A 17,692-nucleotide genomic window follows, 5' to 3' on the forward strand; every position below is an offset into this window, starting at 1 on the left:
CGTGAATTTCAATAACAAAAATTTCATTTTGTCACAACCATTTCACATAAAATGTTTTATAAAATATCCAGTAATAGTTATCAAAACATATCCTATCCCAAGATGACAAAAGTCAAATCCTCTCTCTAGTGTGTACGAGTCACGTCGGCGCCTTTCCACGGTCCTCGCTAGTACCTGAAACACATAACACAACAACTGTAAGCATAAATGCTTAGTGAGTTCCCCAAAATACCCTTACACACATACGCCTTTCCAGGCCATACTCTACACGACCTTCCGGTCCATGTGTCTCAGGGGACTTTCGTCCCAGTCCCAGTAGACCTTCCGGTCCACGTCATAATGCCTTCCGGCCCATATCATACATAGCATACATATCACATACATAACGCATAAAACATGCAACTCATAGCATACAAGACCTTCCGGTCACACATAGGTACCTTTCCAGGTACAATATAGTGAGAAGACTCACCTCTGATATCTCGGTAAGTCTCTGTCTCGGTAGAAACGTGATCTAGCCTCCGCCTAATCACATAAAGCAAATACTCCCATAAATATAACTATACTCCAACCTTTCTTAACATCCTCAGAAGGGTAAAAGACCATTTTGCCCCTCCCCTGGCTCAAAGGCCTCACTGTTGACCAAACCCTAAAGTCAACAAAAGTCAACTGTCAAACTTTGACCCGACTCGTCGAGTGCACTTGGGCGACTCGGCGAGTCTACACGTGTCCACTGATTCTCTTAGTCCCTCTCTTGGCACACCGAGTCCTTCTCTTTACTCGATGAGTCACACCTGGCATGAATCGTGGGGCCACCCCGACTCAACTCGCCGAGTCTCAAGAACAACTCGGCGAGTACCGCCTTGAACCCCAGTCCTCTAATCCCCTTCTGACTCACCGAGTTATCCCCCAACTCGAAAAGTCTACTCATAGAGCTATTCATGTGAAAACCTAACCCTACTCGCCGAGTCTCAAGAACAACTCAGCGAGTTCATGCCATGCACCATCTCTATTGACCTCCTGGGGTCAGATATGTGCCCCTAATCCACAGATCTAGCCATCCCAAGCACGAAAGTCATGTAAAGCTCGAAACTTGATGCTTATATATTAACATAATGGCATCAAATGGTGATTTAGTCCCAAAAATGGCAACCTAAGTCCAATAACCCCAAAATGACTCACAAAGCTCCATGGGTTAAAGTCTCTGGACCCCTTTGAGTCCAGATCCAAAGCACAAACTCGAGAGGGGACTAAATACTCTACATATTCTTCTTCTAAAGGGTTTAAAAACCCTAACTCTATGAATCAACACCCAAAACTGGAGAAGGTCCGAAGGATTACCTTAATATGAAGCCTTTGATCTCTGAAGACACTAGATTTGCACTTCCTTCAGCCTTCTTTCGCCTTGGTCACCTTCTCCTTCAAATTTCACCAACAAATGATCAACAATGGTCTCTCTTCTCCTCACAAACGATCTAGGACTCTCTCTCTGGGGTTTGGTAGCCGTAATGGACGGCCATAAGGGCCTTTAAATAGGTCTCAAACCCTGGAAATTAGGGTTTCATTAAACAGCATGGACTCGCCGAGTCCACTCATGAACTCGCCGAGTCCAACTGTGAACTCGCATCCGAATCCGCGACCATACTCGGCGAGTCTAGACGCCAACTCGTCAAGTTCCCCCACAAAACAAAAAAATAAAGGAACACAATCTCATACCTGGGAATCCAGGTGCTACACTTATTAGTAGAAAATATAGGATTTTCTAGGAGATACAAACATTCACTACAAACACTTACAAACATTTATATCTAACATTTTCATACAAGAAATGACATTAAAATACTTATGAACTCACTAGCTTAAATGCTGATCCACGCTTTCAAAATAACTTGTATTCTCAGGTCACCAATAGTCAGGTGCCGATGATCAGGTTTTGAGAAGATGGAGCACATTCAAGACTCGTCTCTTATTTTGATTCATAATTTTGGTGTCTTAATAACTTTACATGACACACATGTATTAAAAATTATATTATTAATGCAATGGATGATGTTGTTGCTTGTTTTACTATTATGCATTATTGTGATACTGTACATGACATCCTCCGCCCCCGAACGTTTCCGTCGTTCAGGTTTCGGGGTGTGACAGCTTCCGTGTCAAAAGCACGCATATGAGTACGCTGAGCGTACACTCGCGTACGCCCTGAGTACTCATTCACCACCTTTTCTCATAAAAGGACTAAAATGGTCAAATACTCAAAAGACCAAGGGTTACGAGGTAGACCTGATCTCGGGATGTTACAATTCTCCCCCACTAGGATCAGACTTCGCCCTCGAAGTCATGATCCGAAAATAAATCGGGATATTTTTCTCGCATTTCTGACTCTGGCTCCCAAGTCTACTCGGACCCTTTACGATGTTGCCACTGCACTCGAACCAGGGGCACCTCTTTGCTCCTCAGAACCTTCACCTTCTGATCCAAAATCGCGATCGGCCTCTTGATGTAATTCAGGCTTGTATCCACCTGAATGTCTTCTAAGGGTATCACTGTCGTCTCATCGGCTACACACTTCCTCAACTGGGACACGTGGAAGGTGTTATGAATCTGACTCAACTCTGCAGGTAACTCCAATCGATAAGCTATCCTACCCACTCTGGTGGTCACTCTGAAAGGAACGATGTGTCAGGGCCCAACTTGCCCCGCTTCCGGAATCGGATCACCCCTTTCCATGGGGATACCTTTAAGAGTACAAAACCCCGACCTAGAACTCCAACTCGGATTGCCGCCTGTCTGCATAACTCTTCTAGCGACTCTGGGTGGTCAGTAACCTCTGTCTAACCTGCTGAATCTACTCAGTCGTCTTCATCACTATCTCAGTGCCACCCATCACTCGCTATCTTACCTCTCCCCAACAATTGGGAGTTCGACACCTCCTCCCATAAATAAGCTCAAAGGGAGGCATACCAATACTCGAATGATGGTTTTTGTTGTAAGAAAACTTAGCCAAGGGCAGATAAGTGTCCCAACTTCCTCCGAAGTCCACCACACATGCTCGTAGCATGTCCTCAAGCGTCTGAATCATCCATTCGCTCTGTTCGTTTGTCTGTGGATGGTATGCGGTGTTGAAGTGCAACCGTGTACCCAACTCCTCATGAAATTTCTTCCAAAACCTGGAAGTAAAGTGTACGTCTCGGTCTGACACTATCAAGGTCAGCACTCCATGCCGAGCTACCACCTCCGTCACATAAATCTCGACCAGTCTTTCCGCAGAAGAACTTTCACTAATAGTAAGGAAGTGAGCACTCTTCGTTAACAGGTCCAAAATCACCCAAATCGCATCAACCCCATGCGCAACTCTCGATAACTTGGTGATAAACTCCATAGAAATATGTTCCCACTTCCATCGGGGAATCTCTAGAGGCTGCAATGGACCAAGTGGTCGCTGGTGCTCCGCCTTAACCCGACGACTGGTCAAACACCTCTCTACAACCCAAGTCACGTCCCTCTTCATACAGGGCCACCAATAGTCCTTCTTCAGGTTCAAATACATCTTAGTAGCCCCCGGCTGGATCTAGAATCTCGATCTATGCGCCTCCTCCATCAGAATACGGCGAGCTCCACCTGTATAGGGCACCTAAATCTGCCTGTGGAAGGTCATAAGCCCATGACTGTCCGTCACGAACTCGGGCGCCTGCCCAACCACACACTCTCTCTTGCAGTTCTCCGACCTCATAGCCTCCACCTGGGCCTCTCGGATGGTATCTAAGACTGGAATCATCACTATCATCCTCAAACACATTTTTCGGATTGGAGAACTCTTTGCTCTGCGGCTCAAGGCATTGACTACCACATTAGCCTTGCATGGGTGGTATAAGATCTCACAGTCGTAGTCTTTCACTACATCCAACGATCTCCTCTGCCTCATATTTAGATTGGGCCAATACATCAGACACTTCAGGTTGTTATGGTTTATGTATATGGTACACCGGACACCATAAAGATAGTGGCGCCAAATCTTGAGGGCGAACACCATTGCCCCTAAATCCAAATCATGAGTGGGGTATCTCGTCTAATGAGGCTTCAGCTGCCTCGACGCATATCCTATCATATGACCCCTCTGCATCAACACTGTAGCCATCTCCGAAATGGACGCATCACAGAAAACTACGAAGTCCTCCACTCCCTCCGGAAGATCCAATACAAGAGCTTCGCACAATCTCTGGTGAAGAGACTCGAATGATGCCTGCTACTCAGGCCCCCAAACAAATGCAACGCCCTTCCGGGTCAATCTGGTGAGAGGAACGACAATCTTGGAGAAATCCTTGATAAATCTCCGATAGTAGCCGGCCAATCCCAGAAAACTCGTGATTTTAGATGGGGATCTCAGCACCTCCCATTGCATGATGACCTCAATCTTGGCCGGATCGACCAAAATCCCATTCTGATTAACGAGGTGTCCCAGGAACTGGACCTCTCATAACCAGAAATTACACTTGGAGAATTTAGCACACAGCCTCTCAGACCTCAATACCCCAAGAACCTCACGCAGATGCTCCTCATGCTGCTCCCTGGACCTCGAATATACCAAGATATCATCGATGAACACGATCACCGACCGGTCCAACATAGGCCTGCCCACCCAGTTAATGAGATCCATGAACGTTGCTGGTGGATTGGTGAGCCTGAAAGGCATCACCACAAACTCGTAATGCCCATAACGAGTCCTGAAGGCCGTCTTCTAAATATCCTCCTCTCGTACCCTCAACTAGTGATACCCAAATCTCAAATCAATCTTGGAAAACCAAGATGCCCCCTGCAACTGATCGAACAAATCGTTGATCCTCGGAAGTGGATAACGGTTCTTGACAGTTAGCTTGTTCAACTCCCGGTAACCAATGCACATTCGGTGTAAACCATCCTTTTTCCTGACAAAAAGGATCGGCGCTCTCCACAGTGAGCTATACGGTCGAATAAATCCCTTCACCAACCGCTCCTGAAGCTATGAGGATAACTCCTGCATCTCTGGTGGCGCAAGGCGATAAGGTGCCTTGGCGATTGGCGCCACTCCTGGAACCAAGTCAATACGAAACTCCACTTGCCTCTCAGGAGGCACACCCGATAACTCCTTGGGTAACACATTAAGAAACTCGCACACTATCGGAACCTCGGAAATAGAACTCTACCTCTCTGACACACTTCACATATCCATCACGTACGCCAAGAAACCCCTTCACCCCCACTGTAAACTCTGCCTTACCTTGGCAGAAGAGCAGAAGGCTGACCCGGATCTGGTACCCTCACCATACACGGTAAGTACTCCCCCACTGGGGTCTCGTATAGTCACCAACTGACGCTCGTAGTCGATCACTGCTCCAAAACGACTCAACCAATCCATGCCCATAATGACACAGGTACCAGGTCAATCGGAAACTCGACACCAAAAATCTCCAGCACACATCCCCATAACACATCAGCAACAAAAACCGCATGCTCATCGGCTATAGAAACCCTCAAAGGTCGACTCAACCCCTCACGTCGGATATTGATGTGACGACTAAAAGCTAAAGACACGAAGGATTGACTTGCACCCGAATCAAATAACACTAAAGTAGGTAAAGAGTTCACAAGAAATGTACCTGGATATAGCACAAAATAAGCACAATAAATCTCATAAAAGAAAACAAGAAAGAAATATGTACCAACCACGACATCAAGTGCTGTGTGGACCTCCTCTGCTGTCAGCTGAAAAGCTCTCCCATGAGCCTTTGGAGCCTCGGTCTTCACTGTTCAAACATCATCAACACGCAAAGAAGCAGAAGCGGAACCCTTAGCTGACCCCTGAACAAGCTGAGGGCAGTCGGCCTTCCGATGGCCAGTCTGATTGCCGTGAAAGCAGACTGCAAATCCCTTAGGGAAATCGTTCGCCATATGCCCCTCCTTACCACACTTGTAGCAAATCCCCGCCCTACAAGATCCCATATGAATCTTTCCGCACATGCCACAAGTGCGGCCCTTCTGGCCTCCTGATCTCGAGCCGGCGGGCTTAGCTCGCTTGGCTGCCGATTGCGGCTGCACCGACCACCGGTCTCTCCCCTGAGACTTCGTATCCTCCCTAGCCTGGGTCTCCAACTCGATCTCCCTCCTCCTGGCATTTTCCTGAAGCTCCGCAAATGTCTGATAAGATGAGTTCGCCACGAACTCTCGAATATCCCTTTTCAGAATGCTCAAGTAACGACTCATGCATGCCTGCTCAGTCGACACATGCTCTGGGCACCGACTCCGACTTCTGTCTGAGAGACAAAAACTCTTGGGCCAACCATTCCCTCTCCACTGGGGGGACATACTCATCATGGAAAATCATCACAAATCTCTCCCAAGTCACTGTAGTATGCTCTGCAGGAGTAAAGCTGGTTTGTCACAAATTTCCACCAGCCTTCGCTCCTAAGCGAAGCTAGTTCAGCGCGAACCGCATCCTCAAATGCTCCAGGCATGAACATGTGTAGAAACATCCCTCGATGTTAGAGATCCATCTCATTGCAGCAATCGGATCCTGAGTCACATCAAACTCTGGTGGCTTCGTGGTGCTGAACTCCCGATATAATAACGAGTCACCCCATGCGGCCTGGCAGCAACGACAACTGTGGTGGCTGCAACAGCAGCCGCCTTCGAAACATAAGCATATTGATCATCAAACGTCTCGATCAGAGTGGTATTAATAGACCCAAACAACTATGGAATACCCTCCCGAATAGCTGCGGTCACCTCATCATGAACCATCCTGCGAATCTCGTCATCGCTAACTCCACTGCTCTCTGGGGTGTGGCGTGTAGCTACCATGACGTATCTGAAACACAGCACAAAAGCATCAGAGACTCGCTTGTGTATACTCACACTCGATCATTTACTCCTAGCATCCTATGGTTTCGTACTTAGGTTGCCTGCAGATCTGGTGCTTCCAGAAGTACGGGCTTAATACTACCTTCCACACCAGGTCCGTAGTCACCCGAAGTTATCCTCCTAGGATTCTAATTCACAAATACTCTATATCTGGAAGACTCCTCTCAAGCTCAACTAGGTATCTCCTCCTAGATTATCTCTCGACTCAAAACTCAGAACATACTCAGAGCAAATAGCAGATATCGCTGATCAAGAACAACTCCTAGGCTAAGGCATCACAAATCAGGCAACTCTAGCCCATGAATATGAAATACCTAGCCTAATTTATATCATGCAACCCTAACATAACATTTGAAATATCTAATATCACAAAGTAAGGGTATCTTGGGAAATCACCGTTCGGGCTCTGGCTGATTGTACACACGGCTCCAACTCGTTTTCTCTTAATCCTTTTTCTTGTTTTAGAAAAATCATTTCTTTTGAAAGTTTTTCCTCAAATCCTCAGTTTGAGTCGAAACACACCCGGAGGTACATCCAAATCCCTCAAACCAAGGCTATTATACAAACTTGTAATACCGAATTTTTTCAAAACAGATTTTTCATTTTTAAACATAAAAATCACATGTCATACTTCCCGAAAATCTCAAGCATCAACATTAATACAATTTATTTATCAAAAGTTGTTTATCACATAACCCAGGATCCTCCAAGACATATCTCCAATGTGAGTGTGTGTGTACAATCAAGTCGGGCCCTTCCCACGATCATTGTAACTACCTGAAACACATAACACATAACACGGTAAGCACGAGGCTTAGTGAGCTCCCCAAAATACCACATACAACGCATTAGCCACTCTAGGCTATAACTCGATAAGACCCTCCGATCAATCTGTTTCAGTGGGACCCTCCTGTCCCAACTCAGCAAGCTCATAATAACAATACTCAGCATAAATCACAAAGACATAATGCAGAATATCAAATAAACTAATAATCACAATAAGCAGCTCAATCACACAAGGTACCACTGAAGGCAAGTATAGTGAGAAGACTCACCTTGCAAGAAGTCAGCAAAACTCGAACTCAAACCACCAGTCTAGCCTCCGCCTAATATACACAACAATTTATCCCTAATTAATCACGGCTCTCAAGAGGCTACACTATCTCACAGAAGGGAAAAAGACCATTTTACCCCTCAATGGCCCTAAATGTCCATAATTTGACCCAAACCCTAAAAGTCAACAAAAGTCAACGGCAGGGAGTACGCCGCACGTACCAGCTTCTTACGCTAGGCGTACTCGGCTGCCATACAGATATCAGGGATGCGCGACCCCTACGCTGCTCGTACTGGAACTACACCCGACGTACGCTCCAGTTTCACCCTTCTCACTCGTTTAGTCTTAATCAGTTAAGACCTTGGCTCATATCTCAGATCTAGACTCTCTAATAGCTCTTAACCCATAAAGTCAGGGACTTAAGCCTTTGCATGGATGGAAAGGTCCCAAATACACAAAACACTCACCCTCTTATGACAAAAAGCACGTATCTCATGCATGGCTTGATCCCAACATCCAAGGATAGTGTAACATCCGGGATTTCAGGTATATTAATTAATCTTTTTATTTTGAGTTTTGAGAAGGGACTCGGCGAGTTGGTGCGTAGACTCGCCAATTTAAGACGCGGGTTCTCATCCGGATTGATGCTCGGACTTGGCGAGTCGCCTTAGTGGACTCGGCGAGTTTGCGTCGTTTAATGAAACCCTAATTTCTTGGGTTTGTGGTCTATTGAAATGGCCTTATGGCCGTCATTTGCGCTCATTAGTCCCCAGAGTGAAACCCTAGAATATTTGCGTGATTCAAGTGAGGGAAGGAGCCATTGTTGATTCTTGGAGTTATTGTCTAGCAAGGGAAGAGAAGATCTAGCCAAGAGGAAGCAAGAGAGGGGTGGATTCTTGAAGAGCTAAGGTCCAGGACATCACATCTGAGGTACCATTCGAATCCTTCTTTGTTATTGTGATGTTCACATAGATTTAGGTTTTTGAACCCATTTGTGGCTAGATCTAGCATCATCATGGTCCCTTGGCGAGTTATGGCTCTGAATCTAGACCCATAGAGGTCCAGAGCACCTCTTTGCCCAAGCTTTATGTGCATCCATGGAGGTTTTAGATTGGGATCTATGTATTTGAGGCTAAACCTCCATTAATGAGCTATTTGATGCTTAATGAGCAGCAAGACTCGGACTTTACGTGGTCAATAAGCTTAAGGGGACTGGATCTATGAGTTACTAGAGTGGATCTGACCTTAGAAGGTCGGTTGAGGTTGTGCATGGAGTGCACTCGCCGAGTCCAATCCCAGACTCGGCGAGTTGGTGCGGGTTGTTCTGAGACTTCGGACCAGGGACTGTGTAACCGAGTCGGGTGAGTGACTCGGTGAGTTGGAAGAGATTCAGAGGGAATCGGGTTCCTGTAGGGACTCGGCGAGTCCACGCCAGACTCGGCGAGTCGGGTTGACCGTTGACCGTTGACCAGTGTTGACTGGTTTGACTTCGTGGTATTAGTCAGCCAGAGTCAAGTAGTATTAAGTAAAAATACACCTGTGTTGTAGGAGGACGATAGCTCGGGAGATCGAGCACTAGTGGTTGAGAGCTTTACGAGTTACCGAGACACGCGAGGTGAGTCTTCTCACTATACGTTACCTTGAGTGGTATTATGAGTTGACCAGAGGGTCTTATGTGCTATGTATGAGATTATGTGTTATTTATGAGATTGTATGTTATGTGTTATTTGTATGCTGTATGACTATATAGATCGGACCGGAGGGTCCAACGATTCAGATCGTGCCAGAGGGCCCAATGAGCTATGACTGGACCAGAGGGTCCGACGAGCTGCGGGACTGGTGTGACATCCCCAAAATCTCGGCCAGAAAAGACCGATTTTCATTTATGCTTTTAAAATAATTTCAGAGTAAATCCTTTTGATTTGAAAGAGTTGCGGAATTTGTTCCCAAAAACAAAACATGATAAAACAATGTTTACCAAATCATTTCATAAAAGAAATGTATTTTTCATTATATAATCAAAACTCGGGGTGTCATGTTCCGATACAGACCAATAAGCATAAACGATAACATTACAAGCCATTCAACAAATATATACATATACAGACTTGTAAACAAAACAACTGATGGTTCATCCATCTCATGTCCTCGCGCCACTTCCTGTAATACAAATAAAACTGAGTGGGTCAGGCTTGGGAGCCTGGTGAGCATATAGGGTTTTCAACCCACAATAAATAATCATATTTAATTTCCACCAACCAACAATAACCCAATTACCCATTCCCGTTATTCTCACTTTATGTCCCTAAAATAACTAACACAAGGGACCTAGTCTAAGAATATTTCATCGGGGCGACAACACATGCTTCGGGGGTACCTCAGCAATATAAGTCAAATAAGGCAACCATGATGGGGATGGAGTACAACGAATGAACACCCAAGTTCATTAACACCTACAGGTGGCGAACCTGCTAATGTTTCCACAAGACTGTCTAGAATAGCCCGTGGTTGTCATCTAAACTCCGCTAGATGACTAAATCAAACAACAACGATGCCTCTCATCTGTTTATTACACACCAACTATCTACCCATGTTCTACCCACATATTAGTAGATAAAAATATACATTTTTAAACATAGTTTAAAAAAACATGTATAGCATGCTTTAATCAACACATATTTCACATAACAGATGAGGCACACACACACATAACACATATCTCATAGAGAATAAATCATATCTATGAGTTAGAAGAAAGTGAATACATATTCACACATATAAACAACAATATACTTAATACACTCAAACCATACTTGTATTATTATCGTGTTTATGAAAGGTAGTATACACTCACTTGATCAGAAGATGATCGGACAACACTACGACCTGCAGAAGTAGTAATCCTCAGCAGATCTGGAAGATCTTCACAAAAATCGAACTTCTCGCGGGCAGAGCTTCGGCTCGGGAACCGCACTTCTCGGGATCTTCGGGATCTCGGGACTTGCCTCGGGGCTCGAGAATAATACCGGGGCTTCGGGGTATTTCTGGCATGCAAAACGATGCAAAACGGGTGAGAGAAGAGAGAAAATAGCAAAAGAACTCGGCTGCCTTCGGATCCTATTTATAGAAGGCTGGAGCCTCGGAGTACGCGGGGCGTACTGCTTCCGAAATCGTCACTGCATGTGTCATCCGAGCCACTTGCTGCGAGTGTCGACACCTTCGGTGTACGCGGGGCGTACACGAGTATGCGGGGTCTACTTCGGATCGGATTGCTGACTCTCCTTCGGATAATAACGGATTTTCCATTTAAATTTAAATATAAAATATTTAATCAACTTCAGAAATTCATATCTTCTTCATACGAACTCTGTTTTCGACGTTCTTTATATCCACGCGAAGGTGAGACTACGCTCTACAACTTTCGTTTAGACTCCGTCGGCTAATTTTGATTTTATTTTTATTATTTATTTTTAATAGGCTGCGACAGAAAAACTTCGTTATAAATTCATAACTTCTTCGTTTGACGTCCGTTCTCGCCTAACTTTTTATCGCTTCGATACCGACAACGAGACCTTCGATCCTCGTTTAGATTGTTTTGACTAAAAATTGCTCGATCTCAAATCGAGTATTTCGGGCTGCACACCGCTAAGCCGAAACTTCGATAAATCATAACTTCCTCATACGAAGTCAGATTTGGGCGTTCTATATATATTCGGAAACCTTGTTTCAACTACTACAACATTATTCAAAGATATTAAGTTTATTTTACACTTAAATTTTGACGCTTATTTTTATTCTTAATTAATCAAATCACATAATTAAGCAATTAAGCACAAAACACATAATACTCAAATAATAAAGTCTTATTATTTCAAAACGGGTTACATTGCTAAAAATGGCAAGCCCGGAAACACAGGCGTTACAACTGGAAGGTCCCGCTGAGACATCTTGACCAGAGGGTCGGGTTAGCCTCGAGTGGCGTATTTGTAGTATGTGGTATTTTGGGGAACTCACTAAGCATTTATGCTTACAGTTGTTATGTTTGATGTCTCAGGTACCAGCGAGGACCGTGGGAAGGCAACGGCTTGACACGTACACACACTGATGGAGATTTTTATATGTAGAGATCTTGGGATTTGTTTTGAAAACAGAATTGATTATGGATTTTGATTTGTGATGTGATACATTATGTGATTTTGGAAATGAAAAATTATTTTGAAAATTTACGGTGTTTCAGATAGGATTTTTATGACTCTACACCACTGAATATACTCAAAGGGGGTGGATCATGGTCTCTGGAGTACAATATCACATAAAGTCTCCAACTTTTGGGACAAAACCCTAGAATACTCTACTAAGATGCAAAAACCAAAAGAGCGAGAAAGCTTTGAGCTTTATACCTCAAAATAAGGCTCCATACTAAGATAAGCCCAGATCCAAGGCCTAAAATCCCACTCCTTCTTCTTCAAGACTCCTTCTTCACTCCAAAGAAACTCAAGAATGGCTCCCAAGGATCTCTAATGTACTCACAAGCTCTAAGAACGAAAACTAGGGTTTAGGAGGGTTGGTGACTGAGAATGGTGGCAAGGAATGAGGCGATCATATCCTTTAAATGGGGGGTCTCACCCTAAATTAGGGTTTTTACTCTGAGCCTAGTACACCCAGCGTACTAGGTGGCTTCCGCATCAAAAGCACGCATATGAGTACGTTGAGCGTACACTCGCGTACGCCCCACACACTCATTCACCACCTTTTCTCATAAAGGGACTAGAATGGTCAAATACTCAGAAGACCAAAGGTTACGAGGTATACCTGATCTCGGGATGTTACAATGATCATATTTTATTATTGGATAAAATTTATTAAATAGCAATCTAAAATGTTATAAATCAATTATAAACTATAAAGGTAAAGTAGATTGCTAAAACTTAACACACTTATAGTTTCTTGCGATTATTAATATGTATATTAAGATATTATCAAATCAAAAAGGTTATTAAAGTATAAAACGAAAGTACATTGTTACATTTGATGGAAATACCAAAATTATGAAATTATAATATTAAGAGTTTGAATTATTGAAAATTAACTTGTAATATATATATATATATATATATATATATATATATATATATATATATATATATATATATATATATATATATGAGTAAATTACACGAATAGTCCCTATGGTTTAGGGTAATTTGCATGTTTGGTCCCTAACTTATTTTTTTAACTCGGAAGGTCCCTACTATTTGTTTTTGTTACGCGCAAGGTCCCTGTCTTACTTAAAAAGACTATTTTGCCCTTGATTTTTTAATTTATTTAAATAAACACACCCCCAATCCCACACCCCTAACCTTACCTTACTTACCCACCATTTTTTTACTATTTAAATAATAGTATTTTTAGGTAAAACAGGGACCAAGCGCATAACAAAAACAAACAATAGGGACCAAGCGCGTAACAAAAACAAACGGTAGCGACCTTCCGAGTTCAAAAAATAAGTTTGGGACCAAGGACGCAAATTAACCCAAACCATAGGGACCACTCGTGTAATTTACGCTCTCTTTCTCTCTCTCTCTCTCTCTCTATATATATATATATATATATATATATATATATATATATATATATATATATATATATATATATATATATATATATATATATATATATATATATATAAGTTGTGTAAAAATGAATGTAAAATTTATTTATATATTTTTATATTAAATATAAAAATATAACTCATTCAAATAAGTTAGGGATTTTATTGCGATAAATAACATGATCAACTTCAGAACTTAAGAGTCGTTATTTGCAACACATTACATTGTATTAATCATGTGGACTATAAGTATTATGGAATTGTTGGTTTCACATTGGTTGAAACCTAGAAAATATAAAACAAGCAACCGTTATGCTGCCCAAATTTCGTCACGACAGATAATAAAATCTGGAAATGTGTTAAGTCTTACAAATCTCAAATACCATATGACTTCAATCAATATTTAATCCTAAACATCAAAGAATTTATAGGTGCTCGATGTACTTATAATGGAGAGTTTCGGATTGGGATGCTGATACTCATTGTTAGTATTCATCACACCCACGATGCGATCTATACGAGCTACGTTTATTCTAAAGTCTTTATGGGTTAGGATCACTTCCTAAGCTACATGGGCTATGTTTGTCACAATCCTAAGACCATACATCTTAGTGGAAAATTGCTTTGTGTGATACCCATTAATTAGTACTGTAACGAGGAACGCCAGGTATAAGTTCAGGATCACATACTTATATGGGTTGACATCTCGCAACCATTGCTAGCTACAACCATCGGGTGACGAGTCGAAACGGGTGTTGGCGTTTCCTAAACGATAAAGTCCCCAAGGTTGAGCAGATTTGGGTGTAGACTTTCAGTATTGAAAGTTATAAGTGCTGGTGTAGAGGTGTGTATATCAGAGTTCGGTTATGACCTCATCAGAGATCCTCGGTGTACCTTGTTACCATATAGAATCGGTATTGGATTTATACAGGATTTTGTTCAACGATACTAGTGTAGAGAGATTGTATGTAGTGGATAGCTTGTGACTCAAAACGATAACTGTCAATACTAGAAATTAAATCATATAATACTTAATTAATATCATGACACGACTTATTAAGGTTTAATAACTTACAATTAATAAGTTATATTATATCAAAACTTTGTTCTTGTACGAAAACACGATATGTATGTGGGAGGAGTTTTCCCCACTGGTTAAGTGTCGGTTCCCAAATTAAGTAAGATAATATTTAACTAATACTACGACACGAAATTACAAAGATTATAAATTCGAAACCTATGTGTTTTAAATATGAACTAAATGAATGCTTGTTCTAGGTTTTCAATGGGAAATTTGAAAATGTTATGTTTTCACAAATAGTGATATCGCTTTCTTTTATATAAATTGGTATTCAAAATCTTTATATAAAAATCATATTTTGGTCATGAGAACCGTACAGTTTGATATACGTTTGTTTTACTTATGTATATTTTGCCAAACTTTGTACTTTTAAATTTGAACAAATGGTATTTATAAATGAGTCCAATTACATTTTTCACAACTCAATTACCTTATACTTTTGGTAGAAAGATACATATTTATAAAACTTGGATCACCGGATAAATTTTATAAAACATTTTGAGTATAAAAATACTTTGTGTCAAAACCTGTAGAACTCACCAACAATTTTGTTGACGTATCTTAACTCATGTATTCTCAGGTTAATTAGTAGGTCGGAAGTTTTGGCTTGGAAGACTCATCGTCATCTTTATTATATCTTTGTAAACATCGGATTGTTAGGCGTGTGTCTCAATTTAGCAATGGTCTTGTCAATGTAATTTCTATTTCATTAATAATAGAACTTCATATTTGTACTGTTCAATGTATATTCAATAGCTATGATTACTGATTTACGCCGTGTACCTCGGCGTTTCCGCCGGCAGCCAAGGGTGTGACATTCTTACTTGGGGTTTATATGGACCCGATACAGCCACATACTATAATATTTATGTGTATGTTGTATGTGGTATTTTGAGGAAGCTCACTAAGCTTTGTTCTTACAATTATGTTTTTGGTTTTAGGTACTTCTAGTACGAATGGGAAGGTCCGACGTGATGGCACATCATCCCACCCCCTATGTTTCTACGATTATGATTTCTTTTACTCTGATGTTTTGGATAGTTTGTATCTGGATGTTTTTAATACATATGATGTATGGGATTGATGAATTTGAAAATGAAAATTTTATCACTGGTTTTGGGATGTTACAAGTTTGTATCAAAGCCTTGGTTTGAGGGATTCGGACACACTTTCAGGTGTGTCAGAACTCAAACCGAGGAAATAATATTCTTTTCAAAAGAATAACAAATTTCTAAAATATTTTTATAAAATAAAGAAGGGGTGTGATATGTGCAAGCAACAGAGCTCAAGTAAGTGATTCCAAAAATACCCACCCATGTTTTATGATGTTAGGTTTTTGTATACTACAATATCCTATGGCACACATACAACCCTAAATGCCTTGGGTCTATGTTTTCTCTAATTATACATGTAATGGTGTTTCCAAAGCATTAAGCCTATAACTAGCATGCAATTGACATAAATAATATGAAATACTAGTTAGGATGACATACCTCTTTTGTAGCTTCAAACCTTGTTGTATTTGGCCCTAAGAGCTTAGCCCCAAAAGTATGAATGCCTCAAATGGCTGACAACTCACCTAGGAGAAAGGATGACATTTGAGAGAGAATTCATATATAATGCCCCGTTCTTGAAATATCTAATTTTGGGTTCCCGAAAGCAAAGTAAGGGCGTTTCGGTCCTTGATGTGGATATAGAGTTTGGCAAGAACGGCTTGAGGGTCAGCCGCTATATAAGGAACATAATGGTTCTTACCCTAGCCTCCATAAGCACTCTCTTAACCTCAGAAACCCTAGTTAGCCGTCCCACCTCTATTGTTGGGTGTGTTTGGCCTTGGAAAGATTGTTTTGGCAAAAGAGAGTCTTGAAGAAGAAATAAGGAGTTGTCAAATAAGGAGTTGAGTGGCTGGAGCTTGTAGATCTGGAAAGACATCATATTCTGAGGCTCTTTTGAGGTAAAAAGTCTCTAGCTTGAAAATCATATTGTGTAGATCTATGTGTTGTGAAGTTTTGACATCATTCTTGTCCTAAAAACCCTCATCTTGATGCATGTTTCGAGTTGGTTGAGATTAACTGTCCTTTTAGACCTTAAGAGAGGTATTAAGTAAGAAAAATGAGGTCCCAAGGGCTTTGGTTGTCTCACATGTGTTATAGATAGGTCTTAATGGATTAAGACCTTGGATTAAGAGCTTTATGGATGTCCCAAGTAATAAAGTTTGAGACTTTATGAATCCTAGGCATATTTGGTCTATGGATCTGAATTTTGGACTTAAGAGCTAAAGCTATTAAGATCTTATGAGAAGTTGTAGTTCAGCGGAGTTACGACCAGCGTAACTGGGAGTACGCCCAGCGTAGTGGGTCTGTGTTCCGTTTCCAATTCGCGAGCATCGTTGTACGCCCAGCGTACCAAGGAGGGTACGCCCAGCGTACTCCCTCTGTTGGGTTTTCATTTTGGGCCATAGGATATTGGGCTACTAGATCTTGGGCTGTGACTGGACATTATGGATGGAGTATTATGGACTCACTAATTATTATGGACCTTGGATCTAGGCCCGTTTGGTGAGGTGGGCCCAATTTAGTAAATTGGGCCAATATTGGGCTTTGCTTCGGACTTTTGGTCTTTGGGCCATTACTGGGCTTGAGAGCTTATCTAGTGATGGGCCTTTCATGTTTTGATTGTGGGCCTTAGTCATGGACTAGATTGAGTTAAGGGTAAATTGGTCAATTTACCCTTGGAAGGATATTGTGTTTGGTCTAATGGTTATTTTGCTGCCTCGAATAGTTCGGGATTTTCGGTGAGGCGGTGATTCGGGAATCTGCTTCTTCAGTTCAGAGTTTCGGCAGTTGCGAGCTGAGTTATCCTCACTATATCAACAGGGTCTAAGGCACCAAGGACGGCCCTTTATCGGATTGTGATCCGGGTATCGTTATGTATTATTATTTTGTTATGTTTGCATCCTGGTAGTCAGGATGGTATTATGCAAGTATCCTGGTATATAGGATGATGCAATGCTAGTGATCGGTTAGGTCGGTATCCTGGTTAGGATGAT

The sequence above is a fragment of the Lactuca serriola genome, chromosome 4, assembly GCF_051521515.1.
Source record: "Lactuca serriola cultivar US96UC23 chromosome 4, Lser_US96UC23_V15, whole genome shotgun sequence".
NCBI classification, from domain to species: Eukaryota; Viridiplantae; Streptophyta; class Magnoliopsida; order Asterales; family Asteraceae; genus Lactuca; species Lactuca serriola.